The 22,955-nt window shown below is 49.1% G+C and overlaps 1 protein-coding gene and 1 non-coding gene across 8 annotated transcripts in view; one reads left to right on the plus strand and one right to left on the minus strand.

Annotated features, from left to right (window-relative positions):
- The first annotated feature begins 6,656 nt into the window (after positions 1-6,656).
- BCORL1 (BCL6 corepressor like 1) overlaps positions 6,657-22,955 on the plus strand; it is a 63,902-nt gene continuing 47,603 nt past the window's right edge. For 2 of the 7 annotated variants that reach the window (XM_047843114.1, XM_047843120.1), the window contains exon 1: positions 8,849-9,098. The gene's annotated coding sequence lies outside the window, so the exon portion shown is untranslated. Of the gene's footprint in view, positions 6,742-7,329; positions 7,460-8,010; positions 8,189-8,848; positions 9,099-9,203; positions 9,228-19,080; positions 22,423-22,955 lie in introns of those variants that run through there. The other 5 variants (XM_047843116.1, XM_047843117.1, XM_047843115.1 and 2 more) reach the window with 5 other exon arrangements.
- TRNAQ-CUG (transfer RNA glutamine (anticodon CUG)) lies at positions 17,276-17,348 on the minus strand. The gene has a single exon. It is a non-coding gene; the product is annotated as a tRNA-Gln (tRNA).

The following is a 22,955-nucleotide window of genomic DNA, read 5'->3' on the forward strand; positions in this document are numbered from 1 at the left end:
GTACCTCAATTTCTTCATCTGTGAAAGGGGAAAATAATAGTAATTACCTTATGATATTGTTATGAGTATTATATGAGTTACTATTTGTAAAATCCTCAGAACAATGTCTGGTGCATTCTAAGCAATGTATAACTATGTTTAATGGGGTCCATGAGGGGAAAGAAATAATAAAACCCTTGGTAGCAAAAAGTTTGGGGATCTCTGGTGAAGATGAAAATGGAAAAGTGCTCAATGTATTTCAAGGTGTAGCCCAAGAGCCCTCTAGTTTCTAATTCTCAGTAGACATTGTTAGAAATTCAGAGTATGAGGCACCACCCCAGACCTATTCAGTAAGACCCTGGGTGGGAGGGTGCTTTGAAATTTGAATTTTAAACAAGCTCCCCCCAGTGATTCTTATGTATATTAAACTTTGAGAAAATTTGGTGTGAGAGGTTAGGCTGAATGGGTATGGAAGGTGGAACACTGTTCCCTGGATTTTTTAAAAATCTAAATCCCATGTCTCTACTTATTTTTAAATCATCTTGTGACTTTCTTCCCAAGATGGACAATTCTTCCCCTAGAGCCCCTTGCACTTTAATGAGCAAGAACAGACACACAAGGATACATATAAACACACAATAACAATGTATCTTTACCAAGTTATCTATAGCAGCAAAACTATGTTGGAAGTGCTATGCTGGGCTGCGTGGAGGACACAGTAAAATGTGGCCCTTGCCTTCCAGATGCTGACGAATTCTAAGAGACAAGATGGTTCCTCAAAAGGCTGGGGCATCATGTGAGTGGTGGGTCTGAGAAGTGGTGAGTATGTGGGGACTGGGGGATTGGGAAACTGAATGCTGGGCAGTACTTGAGGGGATTCATGCCCCCATTGAACGCCTACTGTCAATCAATCCCAAAGTCTTCATGGAGTGCTGTCTGCTTTAACACTGCCAGGCATTGTGGGAGATGCTGCTTTCTATGGCAAAGTGCCTGCCCTCAGATGGGGAGGTACTAAGTCACAGAGCACAGAAAATCACTAAGTGCTAAGCAGTACTTACCTGCGGGGCCAAGAATTCACAGGCAAAGTATTCAGAGAAAGTTTTGTGGAGCAGGGCTTGAAGGCTTTAGCAGGTGGAACAGGACTCAGGTGTAAGCTCATGGAGAAGAGGGAGCATAGTGATGTGTAAATTAGGTAGGGCATCTCAGTCCCATGCCAACATCTTTAAGCCTACACAGAGGTACCCCCACAGCCAGAGGATGTGAAATTGGGTGAGCACCCACTGAATGTGGGCCACTGAACTGGGCACCATTCTCAATACTCTTTAGCCTCTTTGGGGGAAGAGATAACAGTTTTGCTTAAAGGTCTTGCTAAATTTTATTCTTTTCCCCTTGCCAAAAATACACCTTTCTTTTCATTATGTTTGAGTTGTGCTTTTATTCCCATGCTTGAATTAAGCAGGTGTTCCCAAGTTATGAACTCTAAAAACTCCTCATGCTAAAAAAAACAAAAACAAAAACAACAACAACAACAACAACAACAAAACCAGCAATGGGGCACCTGGGTGGTTCAGTGGGTTAGGGTCATGATCTCACAGTTTATGGGTTCTAGCCCCGCGTTGGGCTCTGTGCTGACAGCTCAGAACCTGGAGCCTGCTTCGGATTCTGTGTCTCCCTCTGTCTCTCTCTGCTCCTCCCCTGCTTGTGTTCTGTCTCTCTCTCTCAAAAATAAATAAACATAAAAAAAAAAAAAACCCAGCAACTACTATGGGGCATCTACTAGGTGCCAGGCACTGTTCTAAGTGCTTAACATACAAGAACTCCATAGATGTTTGTAACATTTTCAGGAAGTATTTATTAGTCTCCATTTTACAAATGAGAAAAATGAGGCTCAGACAAAAATCAAGGATCTAAGTTGATATCGCTAGTAAGTGAAGGAGCCAGGATTGAAACCATGTCTGTATAACTTTAGAGACAGTGTATATCCATCCACTAAGCGGGAAGACAAAGACTAAAGGAGGCTAAAATTTAAAACCAAGTCTTTAATTGGCAGGAAGGGAAGCCAGGTATGGGCTTCAATTTCCCCACTATGAGATAAAGGGATTAGATTATTAGATCATCCATTCATTCATTTACTTAACAAATACTTGTAGAGGGGAATCTGGGTGGTTGAGTTGGTTAAGCATCTGACTCTTGATTTTGGCTCAGGTCATGATCTCAGGGTTCATGGGATTGTGGGATCGAGCTCCATATGGGGCTCTGTGCTGACAGTGTGGAGCCTACTTGGAATTCTCTCTCTCCTTCTCCCTCTACCCCTCCCCTGCTTGGTCGATCTCTCTCTCTCTCTCAAAAATAAATAAACATAAAAAAACCCCAAATACTTGTAGAAAGCCTACTCCATGCCATGGTAGGGGATATTGCCGGCGGGCGGGGGGGGGGCACAGAGAGAAAAGAGGCTGTAATACACAGTTGAGAAATACTGGGTTCCTTCATCCAAGGAAGTGGACATCCAGTTGGAGAGACAGGCAGGGTGTGGAAGTGCTAAACAAAGGGCCAAGCTCAGTGTGGTGGGGGAAACCTCTGAGGAGCTGTTAACTTCAATGGGGAGGGAGTGGGGGTTCAGGGAAAGTGGCATGAAAGAGCCAGCTTGAGTAATGGTTGAGTGGGATTTCAACAAGCCCAGAAGGGCCTAGAAAATGCTGAAGGAGCAGTGGAGGAAGCGCTTGTCTTGTCCCAAGAATGGTAGAGGTCTGGTTTGGTGAGAACAGAGGCTTTGTGAGGGGCCTGGAAGGGAAGGAGGCTGGAACCAGTTCATGGAGGACCCTGGAAGCTAGGTGAAGGCTTATACACTTGATTTTGTTGGCAGTGGACCGCGACAGCCAGTTTTTCAGGAGGGCAGATGATTTCTTAGAGTTTCTTCCACCTCTAACACTGTCTGTATGATTAAGAACCTGTTAAGTGCCTGGGGGTCTTAGGGAAGCAAGGAGGCTTGACCTCGAAAGGCCTCTGGGGTGATTTTAGCCCCCTTCCTCATTTTGCCCCTTTGGCTATAAAATCCAGAAAGGCTGTTAGTTGTTTACAGAGTTAAGTTTAACCAGACACACTGTCTCCCCAAGTAGACCCAGGGCTCTTAGAGGGCAGAGAACAGGCCTTCCTCAGCATGCAGTGGGCTGTGGGAATGCATCTCCAGCAGTAACCTGCTGTAATAGGTTTTGTGTGCTTGAGATATATGAAGAGCAAACAGGAGCAATGAATTCTCCCCCACGGCCCCTCCCAGAACGTAAAGGGAAATATTGTAGAGCACATAGTGTATGTAACTCATGGTCAGCCCTGTCAGCCTTAGTACCAGCCTCACTCTTTCCCAAATTTGCAAGGCTCTTTCGGTACCCTTCTGTCTCCTAGTCTGCTTTCAACTGAGGTGGCTTAAAATGAACGCTTTGGCAGTCCTGAGATTCTGACTTCCAAACCTGGCTTCACCTTCAACTGACTGGGGGTCAGGGGATGGAGGGAGGACCGGAAGCCTCAAATTTGCTTCACTCTGACACTCTGAAGATCTAAAGCACTGAAATGGTTGTCCTTGTTGTTGTCATTGCTGTCATAGTCTTTGTTGTCACAAGAGTGGGCTGTTTTACCAGAGAGATAAGGAAGGCCTCTGATTTTGGAACAAAGAAGAAAATTGAAGCAATTATCCTCTGAATTAAGTCAGAGGTTGGTTTAAGGCTTCAATTAGCTGGGGAGCCCCAAATGCCCTATTTTGTCCGGTCACCTTCAGGAGGGCAGAGCCCAGGCAGATGTCACCCCTAGGTCTCTGTGCTTGGGAGGCTGGTGATGCTGACACTGATGATAGTAACACTTGCCTGAGTCCAGTAGTTTATGGTGCACAAAATTCTTTCCCATCCATCATCTCATTTGATACTCTGGGGTGTGCTTGTGAGAGAGTAAGACAGGTGCACTGATTTCTATAGTTTGGAGTTGGAAGGAAGACCCAAAACACAGTACCTGGAATTGGGCTGGCACTACTTGAATGTTAGGGCTCTCCTGAGGTCCCCCTACTAGCCATCAACAAGACAGAACTAGGATCTGGTTCTTAGAACTCTCCAAACGATCCTCTTTCCAATACACCAAGCTGGCTCTCTGAGAGTCCAGGCCTAGGCCAGGAGCTGTTATTGATGGAAGAAACAATTATTTAAAACTCTGCCTGAAAAGGAACATTTTGGCATTAAAGGGAGGTGCTATATACTATATTGAAAAGAACTCTGGATGTGGAGTCAGGATTACTGGAGTTGAGTCCTGGTTCAGGAATTCACTAGCCATGTGACCTTGAGCAAGTCACTCATAGATGCCCATAGACTCAGTTTCCTCAATTACAAAATCGAGGGTTGTAGTGAGAAACAAATGAAATAACACAAGTGAAAGGCCTTGGTAGACACTCTGACATTGTACAAAGGTATTATTATTATTATGATTATGTTGTGGTTCTAGCCTCATATAAAATAATCATTAATCTCTACATTCTTTACAAGGTTTCCCACAGCTCTCTCTACCCTGCTCCTTGATTTCCCATCACCTCCTGTAGGGCAGGAAGCGTGGCCCCCAACAGGAAAGGGCTCAGAGAAGCTAGAGCTGCAGCCAGGAAATAACCATCTTGCCCCAACCTTCATTTCACCAGATAAATGATGCAGCCAAATGGTGAGATACAGACGAGTGGGAACAGAGGTGTCCAGAATCCATTTCAGCCTCTGACCAAAGAGCAAAGTAGCCCCAAGGCCCTAAGGCCCTTAATAGAAGTGGAAATTTAGTAATTACCAGATAAATTAAAATCAGTGAAGACAGCCAATTTAAATCAAAGCAGAATTGGTGGAGCCTGCTTTATCAGGCCCAATAGAGGTGATCCCCCACAACTTAATAAAGCCTTTTGAATTCATACGTTGATTAGTTTAAAGAAATCATTTCCAAATTTTCACTTTCCCTTGGTGCAACTTCGGCCAAACACTTTTTAAAATGTGTGTGTGTGTGTGTGGGGGGGATGCACAGGAGGATGGGAATGGCCAAATAAAACAGCTAGTGAAGAAGTTCCCAAAGCAAAGTAAAATGGCAAGTGTTATGTCCACACTGCTGGCAGTAGATTTTGAGGTCAGTGAGGACAAGCAGGAGGGGTCATAGAACACCAGGCCTCAGACAAGAGCAAAGCCACTGCTACCTTAGTTGCTTGTCCTCCTCCGCAATAGTCCTCCTTTAAACCAGGTGAGGGAGACATACCAGGCAAGTCTCACCTGCCATCTCTAAAGTCTTTCCACTGGAGAGAAGACACCCCATAGCTTAGAGATGGAACCTCTGAGCCTGGGACAAAGAAGGGGGGCAGGGAGGAGGAAGACATTAATCCCTCAGGGCTTCCTTCTAGTTCAAATGACTCTCTGGCTTCCTTAGTATGGATAAATATATAATAAATAATATCAATACATCTGAACATAAAGATTTTTTTTTTCAAATTCCTGCTATTCATTTCACATTCCGTGTTTACAAAGCCCTGAACCCTCCAGGAACTGCTGGGCACCTCCCCTAATACCCTTTAGGCTGAGGCGATGCCTTTGAAGTCCCAACCGCGGGCTCAGGGTTGGAGCTGCTAAGAAACACCCTAAGACTGAAAGCAAGTCTGCCGGCAGCTTCAGCTTCTTCGCAAGCTGCTCTCCTCGGAGTTAATGTAAAGTCATCAGAGTTCCAATGTGGACCGCAGGCTTCTCAGCCCTTCAGTTCTGGGGATGGCCTGGGATGTAAACACATACGAGGACTTATTCCTTTGGCCAGGCGGGGAGTCGTTAGGGTAAAGGGTAAGGGTCAAGGGGATTCGGTTTGGTGACTGAGGGGCCCGGGAAGTGGGGGGGGGGGGCGGGGGCGGGCAGAAACGGAGTTTTCCTCGAGCCAGGTTTTCAGCCCCAAGTTGTGCAGGCTTCCCTCTTTACAGATCTTTCGTCCCCCTCCTCCTTCCTCCCTAGGGCCTCTCGCTCCTTGTACCCCCCCCCCACCCCCGCCCCAGGATGCCTCCACTCCCGGGCTAGGGGCTGCCTTTTGAGGGTGGTCTCGGGGATGTGCGGCACGGGCGGTTGCCACGAAGGGTGGGCCGCCCAGGAGACGCGAGGCGAGGCTGCGAGCCCCGGCATTTTCCCTTCCCAGCACCTGTCCCATTTGGGCGCCCGGGCTAGGGCTGGGGCTGGGGCTGCGCCCGCGGGCTGCCTCGGTGCCCGAGCGTCAGAGCCTTGCACCGAGGTCGCCTGGGTTAGGGAAGTGGGGGGCCGGGGAAGGGGCGGGGCGTTTGGCGAGAGCGTCCCCCCCCCGCATGTAAGACCCCACGCCCCCCCTCCCAACACGGAGGCTAAACGGAGAGAGAGAGTCATACATAAAGCACGAGTGAAAACGCTCACTCTCTGACCCCGAGCGGCGTTGCTCGCCCCCCCTTCCTGGAGCCGGGGGTTGGCCGGGGAAGGTGGCTCCGTTCTTCCCCCGTGGCCAGTGCGGGGTCTGCGGCTGCCGGGAGAGGTTCCGGCTTCCCCAGGGCTGGCAGGGGGAGCCCCGAGAACTGCAGGCCCGCCCCCCCTTCCTCCTCCTCCTTCCCCTCCTCCCCCACGTGTCCTCCCGGAGCCCAGCGGCCTGATCCCAGCACCCCCCCCCCCCCCCCCCCGCCACCTCCCTCCTCCTCTTGCTTCGCCCGCTTCCCCGGCGGCGTGGAGAAGAGCAAAGTTGCGACAGCGGCCGAGGGGCTCTGCCCAGGTGAAGGGGGCGCCGCGGGGGGTGGGGGATGGCGCGGCCCTGCGGCGGGGGCGGAGGGAAGATAAAGAAACTTGCTTTCCGCGGCCCCCACCCCGCGCGGGTTCGGATCTTGCGTGGACCGAGCCCTCGTGGCGAGACGCGGCAACACCGCTGGGACCGAGGCCGGCACCGGGACCCAGACCCGGACCTCGCGCCTGGGCCGGCTCGGCGGGCGCAGGCAGCGGGCCAGGCCGGCACCCAGGCAAGGGCGGGGTGGGTGGCTGTACACCGGACCGAACCGGAGACTCTGGTGGCCTGGGCGCGGGCCGAACCCGGACCGGGCCGAGTTGGGTGGCGAAGTAGGACGTGGATTCGGGGGCGGGGCGCGGCAGGAGGGGGAAACCAGGCCCCGCCGGACTGGCCTGGGCGTGGGGGCGGGGGGCGAGTTCGGGGCACTTGCTGGGCTCGGGACCGAGCGGTAGGGCGGGGCGGCTCTAGGGGCTGGGCCGGACCCGCGGGGAGAGGGTGGGGGGGGGAACCGGGGGTGGAGTAGGGGCGTGGAGTTGCGAGCGGGGTCTGGCCTCGGCCGGGGGCGAAGGTAGATCGGCGGGGCCGCCAGCGGAGGGAGGGAGGCCGCGGCAGCGCGGCGGCGGCGAAGGCCAGCTTCCGCGGAGTTTGTGCCCCGGCTTCCCGGGCTCCGGCCGCCTCACGCGCACAAATGGGGCTAGGGGACGGACTGGTAAGCAACTGCGAGTGTTAGACGGTGTTCGGCGGCGATTCCGGGAAAAGCTAGGAAAGGCACCGTCTGCAATTATGCCGCACCCCCCACCCACCTCTTAGCATCTGGATTTTGCTCTCAGGGGGCCGCGGACCCTCCCCGCCACAACCCTTTCACTCTCCAGCACTCCCACCGCCTCCCCCCCTTCCTAGGCCATCTGACTCTCCTAGGGGTATGTGTTTGGGGGCTGGAGGACGGTGAGGGGGGCGGCGGTATACTCTCCCTCCCACGGCAGAAGCCTAGTTCGTATCTTATTCTTACATGTAGCGTTGCTTCGAGTCATGTGGACATTGGGGTTTAGATAATCTAACTCCATTCTTCCACCCCAAGCGATTTGATGGCTTTTAAGGAAAGGGAGGAATCCCTGGATTTCCACGCCTAGGACGAGGTTTGAGGATTGAGATTCACCCCCAGCTCACTTCCACTCCCAACCCCTCTTTCCTTGTAAGCCATTTCCACGGGGATCCGAACTTTGGGGGGCGGTATTAACGTGCTTCTCTATCTCTACACAGGGTCGGCGTGGCCAAGGACGGCTAGTCTCTGAGGGAAAGTAGCCACCAGTCCAACTCGGGTCGCCCCCACTATTACTTCGGTGAAGGGGGCAACGCTAAGGAGATACTGGTGGGCAGGGACCCAGTATAAGGGAGGGGGCTGGGTAGTCGCCCCCGGAGGGACTCCATTTCTAGTAAGGTAGGGAGAAGCGAGCTCGGGCTTCAGGGGAGGGGCTCTGGGGAGGGAGATGGGGGGGTGGCGACGACGGGGGGGGGCGGGAAGAAGGGGGGAGTCACGCCCTGCTAGCAAGGGGAGCCTCCCTCAGGCCCCTGGGAGAAGGGGACTGAATGTATCCGTTCTGTGATGCCCAGCAGGGGAGGTCTGGGGTCTCTGGATTTGCACACTGGATCGGGCACCAGTGGCCTGAGAAAGTCAGGTCGGGGCATATGGTGGAGAGCGTTGGGGGAAAGAGACAGAAACCCCTGGCTTTGGCGCCCTGATCTTTTCCCTTCCTCAACCTTCCCATTTGAGGGGCGTTGAGGGCGGGGGGGGGGCGTGGGGCTCTTGCAGCCCCTAGGATTGAGCGCCTCCGCCTCTCCTGGGAGTCTAGCTTTTTGCCCGGCTTGCTGCAGCCACTGCTGCTGCCTCCCTCTCCGGAATCCGCTTGGTCCTCGGAGCGATCCCCTCCTCCTCCCCTCCCCTCCCAGTGTCACCGGGGCTGCTTGGCTCTGCCCCCTTCGCCGCCGCTTGCTCCCTGCTTTCGTCCCTCCCTCTCTTGCTCGCTCCCTCCCTTCGCCTCCACCTCCCCATTCCTCCCCCCCGGCGGGTGGCATTCTGGGAGTTGTAGTCCGGTGGAGCGGCGGCTGGCGCCGCCCGCGAACCCCGCCGGACTCCACTTCCCGTCGAGCCCTGCGACCGGCACCCACTCCACCAGGCTTCGCTCGCACACACAGACACACACACACACCGCTCTCCCCCTCACTCTTTCGCTCGCCGCGGCTGCTGCCAGTGTGTGGCTCTGTCTCTCCTCCGCTTTGCCGAGCCCTCCCTTCTTCCTCTCAGTTCCTAGAGTCCGACCGCCGCCGCCGCGGAGAGAGAGGAGAAGGAGGTCGGTGGCAATAAGGGGCGGAGGGGGGGCACCAGATCGGGGCAGTATTAGGCGGGTGGCGGCTCAGAGTGGGTAAGAGGGAGCCCGGGTGGCGGCCTGAGCCTCCCCGCGGAGCCGACCCGGGAACAGGTGCGTCTTTTTTTTCTCTCCCCCAACCCCTCCACCCCTTTTGACTCCCCGGCTTTCTCGTATCCCCCCACCCGCTTCTTTCTATCCTAAGCGTTTTCCCAACCCTGTCCCTTCATCGCCCCGCGGCCGCTCTGCTTGCCCCCCGGGGGCGCCGTCCTCTTCGTGTCCCCGGACGTAGCGCTCCCTGGAGCTCGCTCTGTCCTCGCCCCTCCCTTCGGGACAGCTCCCCTCCACTTCCCACCTTCGTACCCCATCGCTGCCCTACCCTACCCCCTCCTCACCCCCTTCTCCCTTAGCCAGGTGAGACTTGTTCGCCACGATCTGAGAGTCTTCTTCCTGGCTGGGCGGGGGTCTCCATGGAAACGGGGGTCGGGTTGATCCTGGGGGGGGGGACCATTGGAATTACCCCACTCCTCGGAAAGGGAGGTGGAGGCTACCGTCTTGTTAACTACCTGGCCCTAACCACCCCCCCTCCAATTCAAGGATCCAATGATTCCAAGGGAGGCTGGCCAGGAGGGCAGGGCGAGAAAGGGCTTGTTTTGGGGGGGGGGGGGTTGGCTGTCCGTGATGAAGTCTTGAAGAGACCTGGAGAAAATACCCTCCAACCTCAGAGGGGAGGTGCGACGGTTGCTCTATAGGGCTGCTTTCTCCCCGGTGTTGGGGTGCGGGAACCATAGGGTAAGGGGTACCCCCTAGGTGGCGGCGGGGCCTGGGTTCGGGAGTGGGAGTGCTGTGATGGGGGCAGGGGCAATTATCCGAGTCCCTGGAAAAAAGGCGGGGGATGACTTCGGAGCGCCCTGGCTCCGCTGCCCTCGCTCTAGGGGCGGGGGCCGCCGGGCCGGGCGCGGCGGGGAGGGGGCTTAAATTGAAGGTGGATGAGATGGGGGCAATTCATACTAGCCCCGGCAAGCCATGGGGAGATCCGGCGTGCAAGCTCTACACCCGCTTCGCGCCAGGCCTGGAGGCAAGGGGTCTGAGAGCGAAGCCGAGGGGTGGAAGGAGGGAGGCTCCGGTTACGGGGCCGGGTTTCGGGATCAGGGGCAATCCCCCAGCCCTTGAAGGAGGGAGAGGGATGGCTGCGAACCTCAGGGCTCCCCCACCCGAGTCCTAAGGGGCGTGAGGAACAGACAGCAGGCCCAGCGGAGCTGGATTCGAGCGGATCGCGGCTGGGGAGTGGGGGGGGGCTTAGTGGTGGGTTTCGGGGGGAGCAGTCCGGCGGCGGGGCGGGCGGGCGGGGCGTGGGGCTCCGGCGGGCGGCGGGGCGGGGCCGGGGCGGCGCTGCTGCCGCCGCCGCCGCTGCCGCCGCCGCTGCTGCTTCTGCTGGGGCCGCCGCAGCCGTTGCTGCCGCCGCCGCCGCCGCTTCTGGGCGGGGAACAGAGGCCAAAGGGAGTCCCGTGCAGGGGCAGAGGGCGCAGGCGGTGCGTGGTGGGGAGGGGGCCGTCCTGGGGGCGGGGGCAGGCGGGGGGTGGAGCCCCCGACGGGGGGCGGTACGAGCCCGGACGACGACGAAGAGCCCCGGGGGCCGGTGCATGGAGGACGAGGTGCTGGTAGAAGGAAGGGGGGGTGGGTCCCGCGACGGGCCTCGTGGGCTTGGCTCCTCGAGGTTCTGCTTCGGGACAGAGTCCTGCAGGGGCGCCCAGAGGCCCGGGTAGGGACAGGGAGGTGAATTGGACGGTGGAGGGGGCCCTCCTCGCCGGGGTCCCGCCGAGGGGAAGGCTGGGCCAGAGGGACGTCCGGGGTAAGTCTGGGAGGAGCCGACCGCACCTCGGCTGGGGATTTCGTGTTATGGAGGGGCGGGAGATTGTTGTAGGGAAAGATGTGGTAGAGGGGAAAGGAAGAGGGAAGCACACTGCAAACCCGGGAGGCCAACAGCCCAGGCCATGGAGGTGCCCTTCTATTCCGCCTGCACCTCCCCCCTCCCCCAGTGGAAGCACTGTTTTTGTTTTATTGTTTTGAAATTTTCAGTGTTGGCTGTAGGAAGCTGTCGATGTGGTGGTGATACTTATTCATTCTTGGTGTCTTCTAGAGTAGATAGTAAGGACAGGCGTCACTTGGCGGGGACACGTCTTAGCCCAGGGTTTAGGGGCTGTTTACGCAAGAGTGGGAAGAGGGCCTGACAACTTCGTGCGACAGCTGAATACTCAGGGCAGTTTGGAGGTCGTTCTCATAGCGTAGCAGTGGAATGTAATTGCAAAAATCTTTGGTGAGACTTCTGGGGGTGCAGTTGTAGGTTAGCGTTACCCTGGTTGGCCGCATGGTCCGTTCAACTTAGAAGGCTATTTCTCAAAGTCACACTGCCCAACGTTGGGGAGATGAACAGGGGACGCATTTGGTGTCGGAAGTGGATTAGGTTCATAATAAAATCCCAAGGTTGGAAGGGACTTTAAAGGTCATCTCATTCTCTGTTTACCTGACCTGTCCTTGAATGTTAGGATAGGGGGAACTTTGTTTTGGGGGAGATGGAGCAGAGTTTAGGGGTACTCAAATTAAATGGTGATGTCACCAGGTGGTACTGAAGAGGACAGTACACAGGAAAGAAATTTGGAGGACTCCACTGGGGATTAAATGGGATAACTCAATCCCCCAAATCACCCAGAAGCTTCAAATAGAAGCAAAAGGTTGGGAGAGCAACATGTAAAATTTTGATGGAGTAGCAAAGTTAGTAGGAAGGACTGGGGGAGCTAGGAGTAGCAAGGGGCTTGATGACTCAAGTTCAGAGAATCTGAAGGTTGATAGAGTTTAGGAGGGACATGGTTGTTTTGACTAAGCCACGTGCTGTTGATAGGCAGGCTCATCTTTTGATAAGGCAACTGGAGCGGCTGCCTTTGGGATAGATGGGGAGGACAAGAGGCACAGGCCATGGGACACAGAGCCTTACTCAAATTGACTTGGAGACGGCTGGCCCTGTTACTAGCTATGCAGCAAGGGTAGGATTCTTTATGTTCTGGCTCTGAGAATCATTGATGGAGGAAGGGGTTAAGGAGGACTGTTTCTTTAGAATAGACCATAAGGAAAAGACAGCAAATTATTGGGATAGGGCAGAGGAAAGCTAAGTCCCTGGAAAGTTCTGTGGTTGGAGTCTGGATTGGGCAGGGTGGAGGGGAGTTCCAGAGGAAATGGTGGCTGCACCAAGGGCACTTGGAGATCTGGCTGTTTTGATTACTGAGAGCTGGTAGGACATCCGACTCTCAGTGGCCTAGACTTTTTTGGGAAGCAAAGGGTTTCCTCCAGGGGTCTGTTTGCCTTATTCCTGCTGCAGTTCACTACATAGGAAAAAAAATGTTTAGCACAGGTGGCAGAGAATCTCACATGATGAGTCTGGATTATGGGTTTCAGAGAGGGGCTTCTTTTAGGGGAGCAGAATTATGGGAGAAAAAGACTTGAATACCAGAAAGAAGGAAGGCAAAAACAAAAGTCAGGAAGAGGGTTGTTTAGGCAGTGGAGGGGGGAAAAAATGATCATTGCTGGTTTCAGGTCAGGGTCAACTAAGGAAAAAGTGGAACCTTGAAATCTCCAGGCTAATGTTTTCCAAAGTAAAGTTTGAAGAACCCTTAAGACTCTTTACACTTCCATACTAGAATCACTAGGTTTGGTGCAAGAGATAGGACCATCTTGAGTAAAAATAGGGTTAGAGAGAAACTGGCATGTAGGAAGAAAATACACATATTTACCCATAGGGAAATAGAGAATTTAGAGATAGTATATAGGGTAAAAAAATGCAGGATGTGAAAGAGGGTGGAATAACGAGGCAAAGGAGGAAGGTGTTTACTCAGATGTCATCTGGAACTAGGGTCAGAGAAGGTAAAAAATTGCCTTGGATAGCCATTGCCCTGGGAGGGCCCAGGAAGCAGAGGTTAGCTGAGATCCAGGGCTTACAAGTCTAAGCATTAGTTGTAAAATTAAGGCTAAAATAAAGATACTGAATGGGGGAAGGAATTCACAGACCTAAGTAGAATGGCCTTGAAAGAAGGAGAAAGTGGGAATACACCAGTTTTTCCAGTCTGCAAGTGGGAGGAATCCTAGATATAGGGAGGTGAATTATGGAAATTCCAGAGTGAAACAGGATAAAGAACAGTGGCCTTAGAGCCTTGGGCCAGAATTGGAGGGTGGGGTGGGGGCATGGAGGAGAGACACTAATCATGGGTTGGACATCTGGACTGGTTCATTGATTCTAGGCTGAGAGCTCCATTTGAGATGGAATAGAATGGCCACAGTGGGGTAGAGAGCTGTTTTCCAGCGTTAGTCAGCATCTGGGATTGAGAGAGGAGGAGTTCATGGTTAAGTTGGGTGGGAAAGTGAACACTAACAGAGAGAGGGCTGGGGAAAGTGGAAATTGTTGGGGTAAAATAGACGGGAAAGGGGAGAAGCCACTGAGAATTACATAAGGGGGGAAGGAAGACCCTAGACCTTTGAGTTTTCAAAAGGAAAGGAAATTTCTTAATGCTGGAGCTCCAGTTAGGTGTGAGTCTATGCTTGGCAGAGGGTTTAGCATCAGGATGGCCAAAGAGGGGGGTAATAAGAAGTAATCTACCTCTTGGCCACTAGGATGCTAGTACAGTATTTTATGTAGTCTCACATACTAACTAGGCTTTATTAATGTCAGTTTTGGAATGGTTATCTTTAAAGTAATGTAGAAACTGTTCTTTTTCTAAATTGTACCCTTTCTACTGTTCATAACTTGAAAGCAGTATTTTATGATGAAAACTTTCTTTGGTGAACTGAAGTTGAAATCTGGTCAAGAGTAAAATTTAACTCTGTTTCTATTCCCATAATTCAAATGTGCTGTTCTGTTTCCCTCTTTTTCTTTTTTAAGCAGAAGCCACCCTTTCCCCATAAAACATTAAAACATGGATAATTGTTTGTAAAGTGGCTGCAGGCTGCACGTCAAGGTCATAGTTTCCCTGGTCAGTGAATTGTGATGAATTTGAAGAGTGATGATTTATTATTTGTAAAATGTGATAATTTTCAGATTTACTCGTTGAGAGTATGTGAGGCAGGATACGTCTTCATTTGGATTTTAAGAAGATCTTAAGTTTAGCGTCTGTGAAGGATTGAGAGTACTGAGGGGCAGCAAACCTTTGTGTTTCAGGCTTCTTTACCGACTGTCAGCTAAGACACAAAATTTGGTTACCTCATTGCTAAGGTATGCCTAGAAATCTTAGTGTTAGTGCCATTTAAGGGTATAGTCAAGTTTTGTTATAATGTTGGTGTCTGGGGACAAGAAAAACAAGCAGACTTTCATTTTTCCAAGTTCTATGGAAAAGTGCACTGTATGTGACTCTGATCCCCAGGATGAGTCAATGCACTCTATACCTGATCCATGAGATGATTAGGTGTCTCATGATGACAGGTCTTTACTCAGTTTAACTTGGTCGCACCTTGTGTAGGTTAGTATCTTGCAGTGGTTCTCAAACTTTGGTGTGTCTCAGAATTAGCTGGAGGGCTTTGGAGACATACTGCCTTAAGTTAGAGTCCTTGCTCTTCTACTTCCTGGCTGTGTGGTAGAAGCAAATTACTGAACTTTCTTGAGCCTCAGTGTTTTCATCTATAAAATGGAGATGATAATCCCAGTCTCACAGGGCTATGAGGATTGCACAAGATGATATATACATGGCAGACCAGCTCCATAGCAGGAGTCCAGTAAATGGCATCCATTATTACATTATGATCTAGTTTTGCTTGTTCAATGGAGTCCTATGACCTTTTATATTTCTCTATGCCACATGGTGGCAAAATAAAAACTATCCACAGCTCCTGAGCACTCCCACGTATCTTGATTCTCTGTGCTCTTTCTCCATATTCCTGTTGTATTAGTACATGTTTAGCATTTACAATGTGGTAGGAAGGAATAACTTGGCTCACCACTGCATTATTGCATCCACCTTTGAGGTGGAAGGTGGCAGTTTCTCCAACAGCTGTACTGTAACACTGCTCACTCAGGATTTTAGGGCAGAAACTGAAGAGTCTATATCTAGTTGAAACTTCAGGGGACATTTTGGGCCACGACCCAAACCTAGTTTACTAGGGTGACATTTTAAAAAACGATTGCTTTCTGAAAAGGGCTGCTGTGTTTAATTACAACTGGTTGGGCTTTCCAGATGTCTCTAACATCTGGAAGTTCTATAAAGGCTGGTAGATAGAGCCTGGGTCTTGCATGGCTCTATGACAAGGATGTTCATCAGCAATTGGGTGGGAGAAAGCATGTCTCGAATACCTCAGGTATCACCAGACCAAACTTCTGAACACCAAAAAAAAAGGGGGGGCTGTAAAATAGAGATCCTCTCTGCAGCCAGAGTGGACTTTGATGCCAACAGTCAGCTATGCCAATATAAGGAGAGAGTAATAGCTGGCCAATTTAAAACAGTAGATCAGTTAACAAATTAATAATTTCTTTTTTGGCTTGGAAATGTATTATTAATCTCTACCTGCCCCCGCCCCCCAGCAGATTTACCATCCTATTTATATTTTGCTTCAGCAGATATTAAAAGGAGTTGTTCCCTGAGTACACACATACTGTAAGTAGCAGTAGGCAGTCCATAAGTTGGCTGGGTTTAAAAATTAGCTGTGGCTAAACTACACTCAAATAATTGGAAGTTGACTTTGTTGTTTTGCCCTGGCCCCATTTTATTTCTGATTGTCTTTATTGTGGAAGTAAAGAAAAGACAGAAGAGAAAGGCTGGTAGATAGAGCCTGGGTAGATAGAGTCTTCCTTTGTAAGAGACCAAAGGAAGTAAAAGGCATCCACAGACCCAGTGCTTTTTATGCGGGATTCTTGGTTTCCATATGACCTAGAGAGGATTTTAGTTTTTCCCAGTAGTTTATTTACTGAGCACATATTGTATGCCTTGTATCATGCTCGACACTATTGGGAGTGGATGTTAAAAGAAGTAGAAAATATCCTTTCTAGCCTTGGGGAGCCGATAGCATATTTACACTCTATATGTGTACCTTTGAATGAGTAATGTATATATATGTGTATATAGATATACACGTGTACACTCTATATGTATACCTTTGAACGACTAATTTATTTTATTATTTTTTTAAGTTTATTTAAGAGAGAGAGAGCACGAGCAGGGAGGGGCAGAGAGAGAGGGAGAGAGAGAGAATCCTAAGCAGGCTCCGCACTGTCATTATGTAGCCCAATGCCAGGCTCAAACTCATGAACTGTGAGATCATGATCTGAGCTGAAGCGCAAGAGTCAGGCGTTCAACTGACTGAGCCACCCAGGGGCCCCTGAATGAGTAATTTATGTAAAATGAGTTGAGCCCCTAGTCTGGAATGAGAGAATAGAAAAAATAGTGTGGTAATGGCCTTTCCAAATATTTGTGTGAGAGGTCCAAGACACTTAAAAAAAAAGGCACAAGTTTAGTGAGGAGGAAACCTCTTTAGATGAAAAATTCCGTATCATGAATGCAGTATACCGAAATGGAGACACCCAAGGGCCACTCTCACAGTCCATAGCATGGAAGACACAGAAGCATCATGAAAGGGATTCAGATCTCAGATTACAATGATTCAACTTTGGAGTGTGAAAGACACACCAAATATTCACATGGTTCTGCTGAAGATCAAGACGGAGGAAAGTCAACTCTTATTTTTTTTTTTTTGATCTAGAGGAAATAAGTGCTTTTAAAAAAAAGACCCTAGTTACTTACCATGCCATTTTGAAGTGGCTCTGCATTTTGAAAAAGACTGATTAATTTCATGATGATCGCTTAGGCTTTCTAGATATTAGTGACATTTAGAAGTTGTATAAAATCTTGTGACTAGATCCTAGGTTTAGTATAAAGCTATGATGAGGTGTTTTCCTTAAATGGAGTAAAATTATTTTCCTGCAGCAGGAGATGCAAGTACTATTTGAATAACAGGAAAAAAGTATGGTAGTGGATAGAAAAGCTAAATGGACTGGTGGTATGAAAATGTGACAGATTAAAACTTTTGCTTTTGCCTCCTTCATTGTTGGAATTGATTACCTTTGGTCCTGTTAAGTGCTTTTGTGCTATTCTCAATTTTATTTTATTGTTATTTTTTTTAAGTAAGCTCCACACCCAACATGGGGCTTGAACTCATGACCCTGAGATCCAGAGTCGTACGCTCTACCAACTGAGCCAGCCAGGCACCTCCTGTTCTCAGTTTTAAGTAGGGACTCCTTTATTTCTATTTTGCAGATGGCATAATAAGTGTACCTAATGAGGTACCTGAGATGACTAACAAATAGGGGCTTAAAATGCTCTCCCAAATACACCCCCGCCAATTTAGGCTGTGGATACTAGACTATATCACTCTTCAAGGGTGTTGCTGCTGTGTGAATAGATGACTCTGAATGGATTTTGGCAGTTTTTAAACATCAAGTTTCTGACTGAGTGTAGATCCAGCACTAGTGGGGAGATTAAGAATGGTATGGTTTGGATTGGAAAGGGTTTGGGTGGTAATATTCACTGAAGAGCCCCAGGGAGATTGCAAGCCCTGGTCACTCCATCCAAAGGTCTAGCCTACCAAGGTGATTGCTTTGTAGGTAACTACATTCATTTGAATGAGTAAGCTCTCATGTGTTTAACAGGTAGTTAAAATAATTTTGTATCCATTCTCATAAATGTTTATAGGCCAGGGTTTTAAATGTGGAGGTACCAAGGTGTCTATGAAGGTGTCCATGCTATAGCCATGTGCAGGCAACTACTTAGTCTTCTCGCTAAATACAGGAATTAATGTATCTGAGAACACGATTCAATGTCTCCTATAAGACTTATCCCTTGGGGTACAACCAGTAGAAATATTTGGGTAGAAAAAACCCTCAGGGTAACTAGAGAGTGCTACAATGGATTAGTCAGGCAGAAGGCTGGGATGAACAGTACAAAGGGCCCCTTCCTCCTTTCAGTTGCCCAGCAGATTATTTCCAGTTGATTTTGCGTGTGTGTGTGTGGGGGGGTGTGGGTGTGTGGTAGCATGTAGTGATAGAGGAGCCTGTTTGCATGAAGGGAAGCAAAGTAAAGTGATTGGGGCTTGTATAAGGGACTCTTGAGTTTCAGGGAAGGGGATATTTGGTTAATGGTACAGAAGGTGAGGGGATATGGATATTAGAGGGAAAGCCTGTGGAGAATATTAGAACACCTTTATATGGGAAATCCTTAGATTAGGACAATTTGCACTGGGAGAACTTCCTCATTAGGGGGTGAGGTTTGGGATATATGATTAGATGGGGATATATGAGTTGAGGGTGCATGGTCAGGTGCGGCTCAGGCCTAGGGTTTGGATTCTGGAGCCAGAAGGTTGTGTGGGCCAGGGTTAGGTAAGATCTCATGATCCCTTTTGCAGCTCCATCCTGGCCCTGGAAATGTCATGGCAAAATTCTGGCTTCCACACTGAAATATTCCACACTGGTCACTGGCCCCAAATCTATCTTTTTCTAGACCTCAATGGTGGGCCCTTAGGGCCAGGGCCCTGGCTAGGGTTAAGTTTAGGTCCCTGGAGGCAACAGGGGCTGAACCTCCAGCAGCTCAGTGGTCTCCCCAGAGGGCTGAGTGGAGGGGAGGACTGAGTGGAAGGCATGTGGAAGAAGGCAGAGAGCAACAGGGCAGGTAAGATCTGTGGTAGGGGCTCCATATCTAAAAACCAGGTAAAGTTATCTTTGTTGAGTATGTGTACACTTTCCTACTGAAAACTGATTTTGTGGGGTGCCTGGGTGGCTCAGTCGGTTAAGTGTCTGACTTTGGCTTAGGTCATGATCTCATGGTCTGTGAGTTCAAGCCCCGCATCAGGCTGTCTGCTTATCCAGTGCAGAGCCTGCTTTGGATCTTCTGTCTCTCTGTTTCTCTGCCCCCTCCCCTGCTCACATGCTCTCTAGCTCTCTCAAAAATAAATAAACATTAAAAAAAAAAACCACTGATTTTGAGACCTTTTGACCTCTTTCTGAAGGCATTTCAGTGGTTAGGTGGGAGTCCTGGCCTCTTCCCCTTGGCCCATTGGATGTCTCTTGGAAATCCTTGGGGTTGTTTTAGGTGCTGCTTTTCCCAAAGTGGGGTAATGGGCTGGCCTCTCCTTTGATTCCATGAAGTTTGAATGTGAATATCTCTGACTTATGGGAGCTTTACTCAGAACTCTAGATTTCTGTTGGAGCAATAGGTCCCAAAGTTGGTTTTCTTTACACATTAGTCATCACTGGCCCAACCCTCCTTCTTAAACTGTCTACTGGCCACGCCTATCCTCTTGAGGACAGATTCAGGGCCAGGCTTCAAGAAGAATATTTTCCGGCTCTTTCATTTCTTAAAATCATAATTGCTTCCAGGTCACCAGACAATGTGAACCAAAAGAAGCCTGGGAGAGTACTACCAGATTTAGTTTAAGTGAGACCTTCTTAATCTTGAACTTCTAATTTATTGGCTAGATAGTAAGAGTCCAACCATGAACAAATGGGAAAGGTTTCATGCTATGTGTAAAGGGCCTGGTTGTATCCTGTATGTTGTTCTGCACATAAGGGGTCTTTGGCCAGAAAGGAAGCTACATGATTCTGAGGAACTTGTTCACTGGACAAACACCCTGTCTGGCCATTTTCAAGGTTAATGTTTTACCAAAGTAAAAGACATTTTGTCAGATAGATGCTGTATTACCTCCTTTCGTGTCCTTCTCTTCCTCATATGCACAATGACCATACTTTTGCTTGTAGTTGTTGTGAAATCTGCTTGTTTTGGCATATTCATTTCAAAACAGAACAGAAAATGTCTACCCAATCTGTAAAATCTTCTTTGAGATTTTAGTGCTGCCTATCCCCCGTTACCAGCTCCCCCTAACCCTGACTTGGATTATAATTTGATGTTCTTCCCCTTTTGATAACATATTCTCTCTAAACTTTTTAAAATGTCTGTGTTAAGTGCTTCCCCACAGTGTTTCAGTTTGGCCCATGATGGTGAAATATTTCAGGTTCCCCTATTTCATTTTTTCTTTTGGTTGTTTTATTCTGTGGGCCTCTCTGTTATGCCTTTCACACCTGCCCTTGTCTTCTGGCGGTTATTTTTTTCTTTTGAATTTTTGGTGGGGGGAAAGCTCTCTGCCTCATTATGGTTTGTCTTCTACTACCTGCTTGCCCTCAGCTTAGCTGCTATTTTCACCATTTTAAAGTTATTGTTCTCCTATTAGTCCATTTTCTCTTTGGTTTCCCCTGTTTTGTAATGTAGTAATTATGTCTGACTGCCTCCTCTCTGCTGTCCACTTGCTGGATTCATGCCCTTGGATCTTGGTCAGCCCTCCTTAAGTGTGCATCGGTATGCCTGCTTAATCAAAACATTGTATTTATTTATTTTTTCAGCCCCACTATCACTTTGGGTTGGCAGAGCATGTGCTCTTCTTTGTTCTCACTCTGAATTGGATGTGTCTTTTGAGTTTTCCCCCGCAAAGTAGGGATTGCTCACTGTGGTCCCACTGCCTTGCAGGCAGTGACCGGCATTTGATTCTGGGGCCATGCAGCTGTTCATTTCTTAACAATTACATGGTTGCGGTATCTGGGAAAATCCTTTGAGGTATTTCATATCCTTGTGCCTGTGCTTCCCGGGTCACATCGGGATTACCAGGTTTCTTCCAAGTTCCTTTTAGGAACTTTGCCTTTAGCCTTTGATGTGATGGTTCCCATCACAGAGAGCAAGACACACAGATTGAGAATGCACACCACACACGAATGCAGGCTTTGTAAGCAAAAGCAAGTCAGTACACAAGTGTGTATGCCAGCGGAACCTACCAAGGGGTGGTGTGTGTAAGGTTTTTCTGTTTTGCTCACCTCTCTTGAAAAGCAGTGTACGGTGGAGTGGTTACTAATTTGATTGGACATGGTAATGATGAAATGACACCCTGGGCCTACCAGATCAGAATCTCCAGGGCTGAGACTAATGAATCTGTATTTTGAACAAGCTCTTTGGTGATTCTGACTTGGGAAACATTGGTATACGTTGGCCATCTGGACTCCTCTGGTCCTGTGGACATTGATGCCATCAGTGCCTCTTTGGAAGTTCCCTTTGCTTACTCTCTGGCTCCGGAGGACCAATTTTGCCTTCTTGTGTAGACCACTTAGCTCACTGCCCTCTTGCCCTTGCTTTCTGCCTCTCCCCTCCCCTCCTCCGCAAAGGCTACCGTTAATAGCAGCGGTAGGCCTTACATAGGAAAAGGGGCTGAGGAATTCATAACAGAAGAGTGGGAAGCCAAGAGTTAAGCAAATATTCTATCTTCTGGATCTCATGAAAATAGGGGTGCCTTTAGGTAGTCCTAAAATGTGTGATATTATCTGGTAATTATTTTGTTTTTTTCTTGGTTTTCTTGTTGTTGTTATTTTTGCTTTGAGGGGTCTAAAAACTCCTTTATCTAGGTGATGATATTTTATGTGTTGTGTTTTCAAATGCCAGGCCTCATTCTCCCCTCTGATTTCTGTCCCAGGCACTATAAACTACTAATCCCCTCTAAATAGAACAAAAATAAACCCAAGAGTGAAAAAGCAGTGGTGACTTGACTTATATCTGCTGCCTACAGATATTCAGATAGGCACTAAACTCAAACTTTGTGTTAAAATTCATCTTGTGGCAAGTGTAACCCCTTTCATTGCCTGATTTATTCTAATGCTTCATAGGGAGAAAAGATTTTTAAAAAGTACCTGGTGTGTCAGTCAACGGGCTGAGCTGTTGTTTCTTAAACTGGGATATTCCAAGTTAGTCTAAGAAAAAGTCACAACTTGATTGACCAAGATGTTCAGGGATGGGATGGGATCCTGGTGAACTGATATGAAGCAGACAGTCCATCCATTTGTCTTACCCCTTGTTGAAATCTTTCTAAAATCATGCGTTAACCCACGTAGCTGTCTTAGGAATGTTAAGGATAGTTTTTAGAAAAAGGTAAAATCATGAGTCTTATATAGATGTAAAAATGAACATGTGTTAAAGATTTTATTTTACTCATTAATCAGCCAGGGAACCAGACAGATGTTCTAGCTGGTTCAGAGAAAAAGTCCAAAAGCACAAATTTATATGGAGTAAAGGAATTGAATTGCAAATGGAGGCAAAACTGGTTTTTCCACAATGGGGAGGGAAGTCACTCCAAACTCTATGGGACAATACAGAGTTTGCATATCCATCAGTTACCTGCAATTTACAGAGGGGCAAAACAACTCAAAGACAATGGACTATGCTGGAATCATGCTGCTGCAAACGACGTGCTATAGGTAACGCATAGTGTTTTCACTGAAGTCCAGCCTTCTTTCCTATAGTAACTAAGCACAAGGGACACTTTTGGGGGGGTTGATTTTCCTTGTAATTTCTCAAGGTCATCACCTCAATTCTCCTCCAGGATTCACTTCCATATAACACTCATTTACTGAAGTACTTACCATATGTAAGACATTGCAGAGGAACCAGAGACAGAAAAGAGGATATTTCTTACCTTAAGTAGCTTGATTGGTGGGGGAGACAGACAAGCCATACCCCCAAATAACCACACTGCAGAGAAGAGTAAGAATCAGTGCTGTGGGAGAGGTAGGAATACAACATTTGAGGAGAACCAGAGAGGGAAGGGTTAACTGACCGGGGGTTGGGGCTTGGGAGATGACATGATGACATTTAAGCCAGGCTTTGAGGGGTGACACAGAGAGGAGGAGGGGCACAGGAGAGGCCATTGCAGGGTGAGGAAGCAGCAAAGTCCTGAAACTGGATGGTCTGTTCAGGGAAGGGTCAGGAGCTGGGACAGCGAGGCGGCAGG

The sequence above is a fragment of the Prionailurus viverrinus genome, chromosome X, assembly GCF_022837055.1.
Source record: "Prionailurus viverrinus isolate Anna chromosome X, UM_Priviv_1.0, whole genome shotgun sequence".
In the NCBI taxonomy this organism is placed as follows: Eukaryota; Metazoa; Chordata; class Mammalia; order Carnivora; family Felidae; genus Prionailurus; species Prionailurus viverrinus.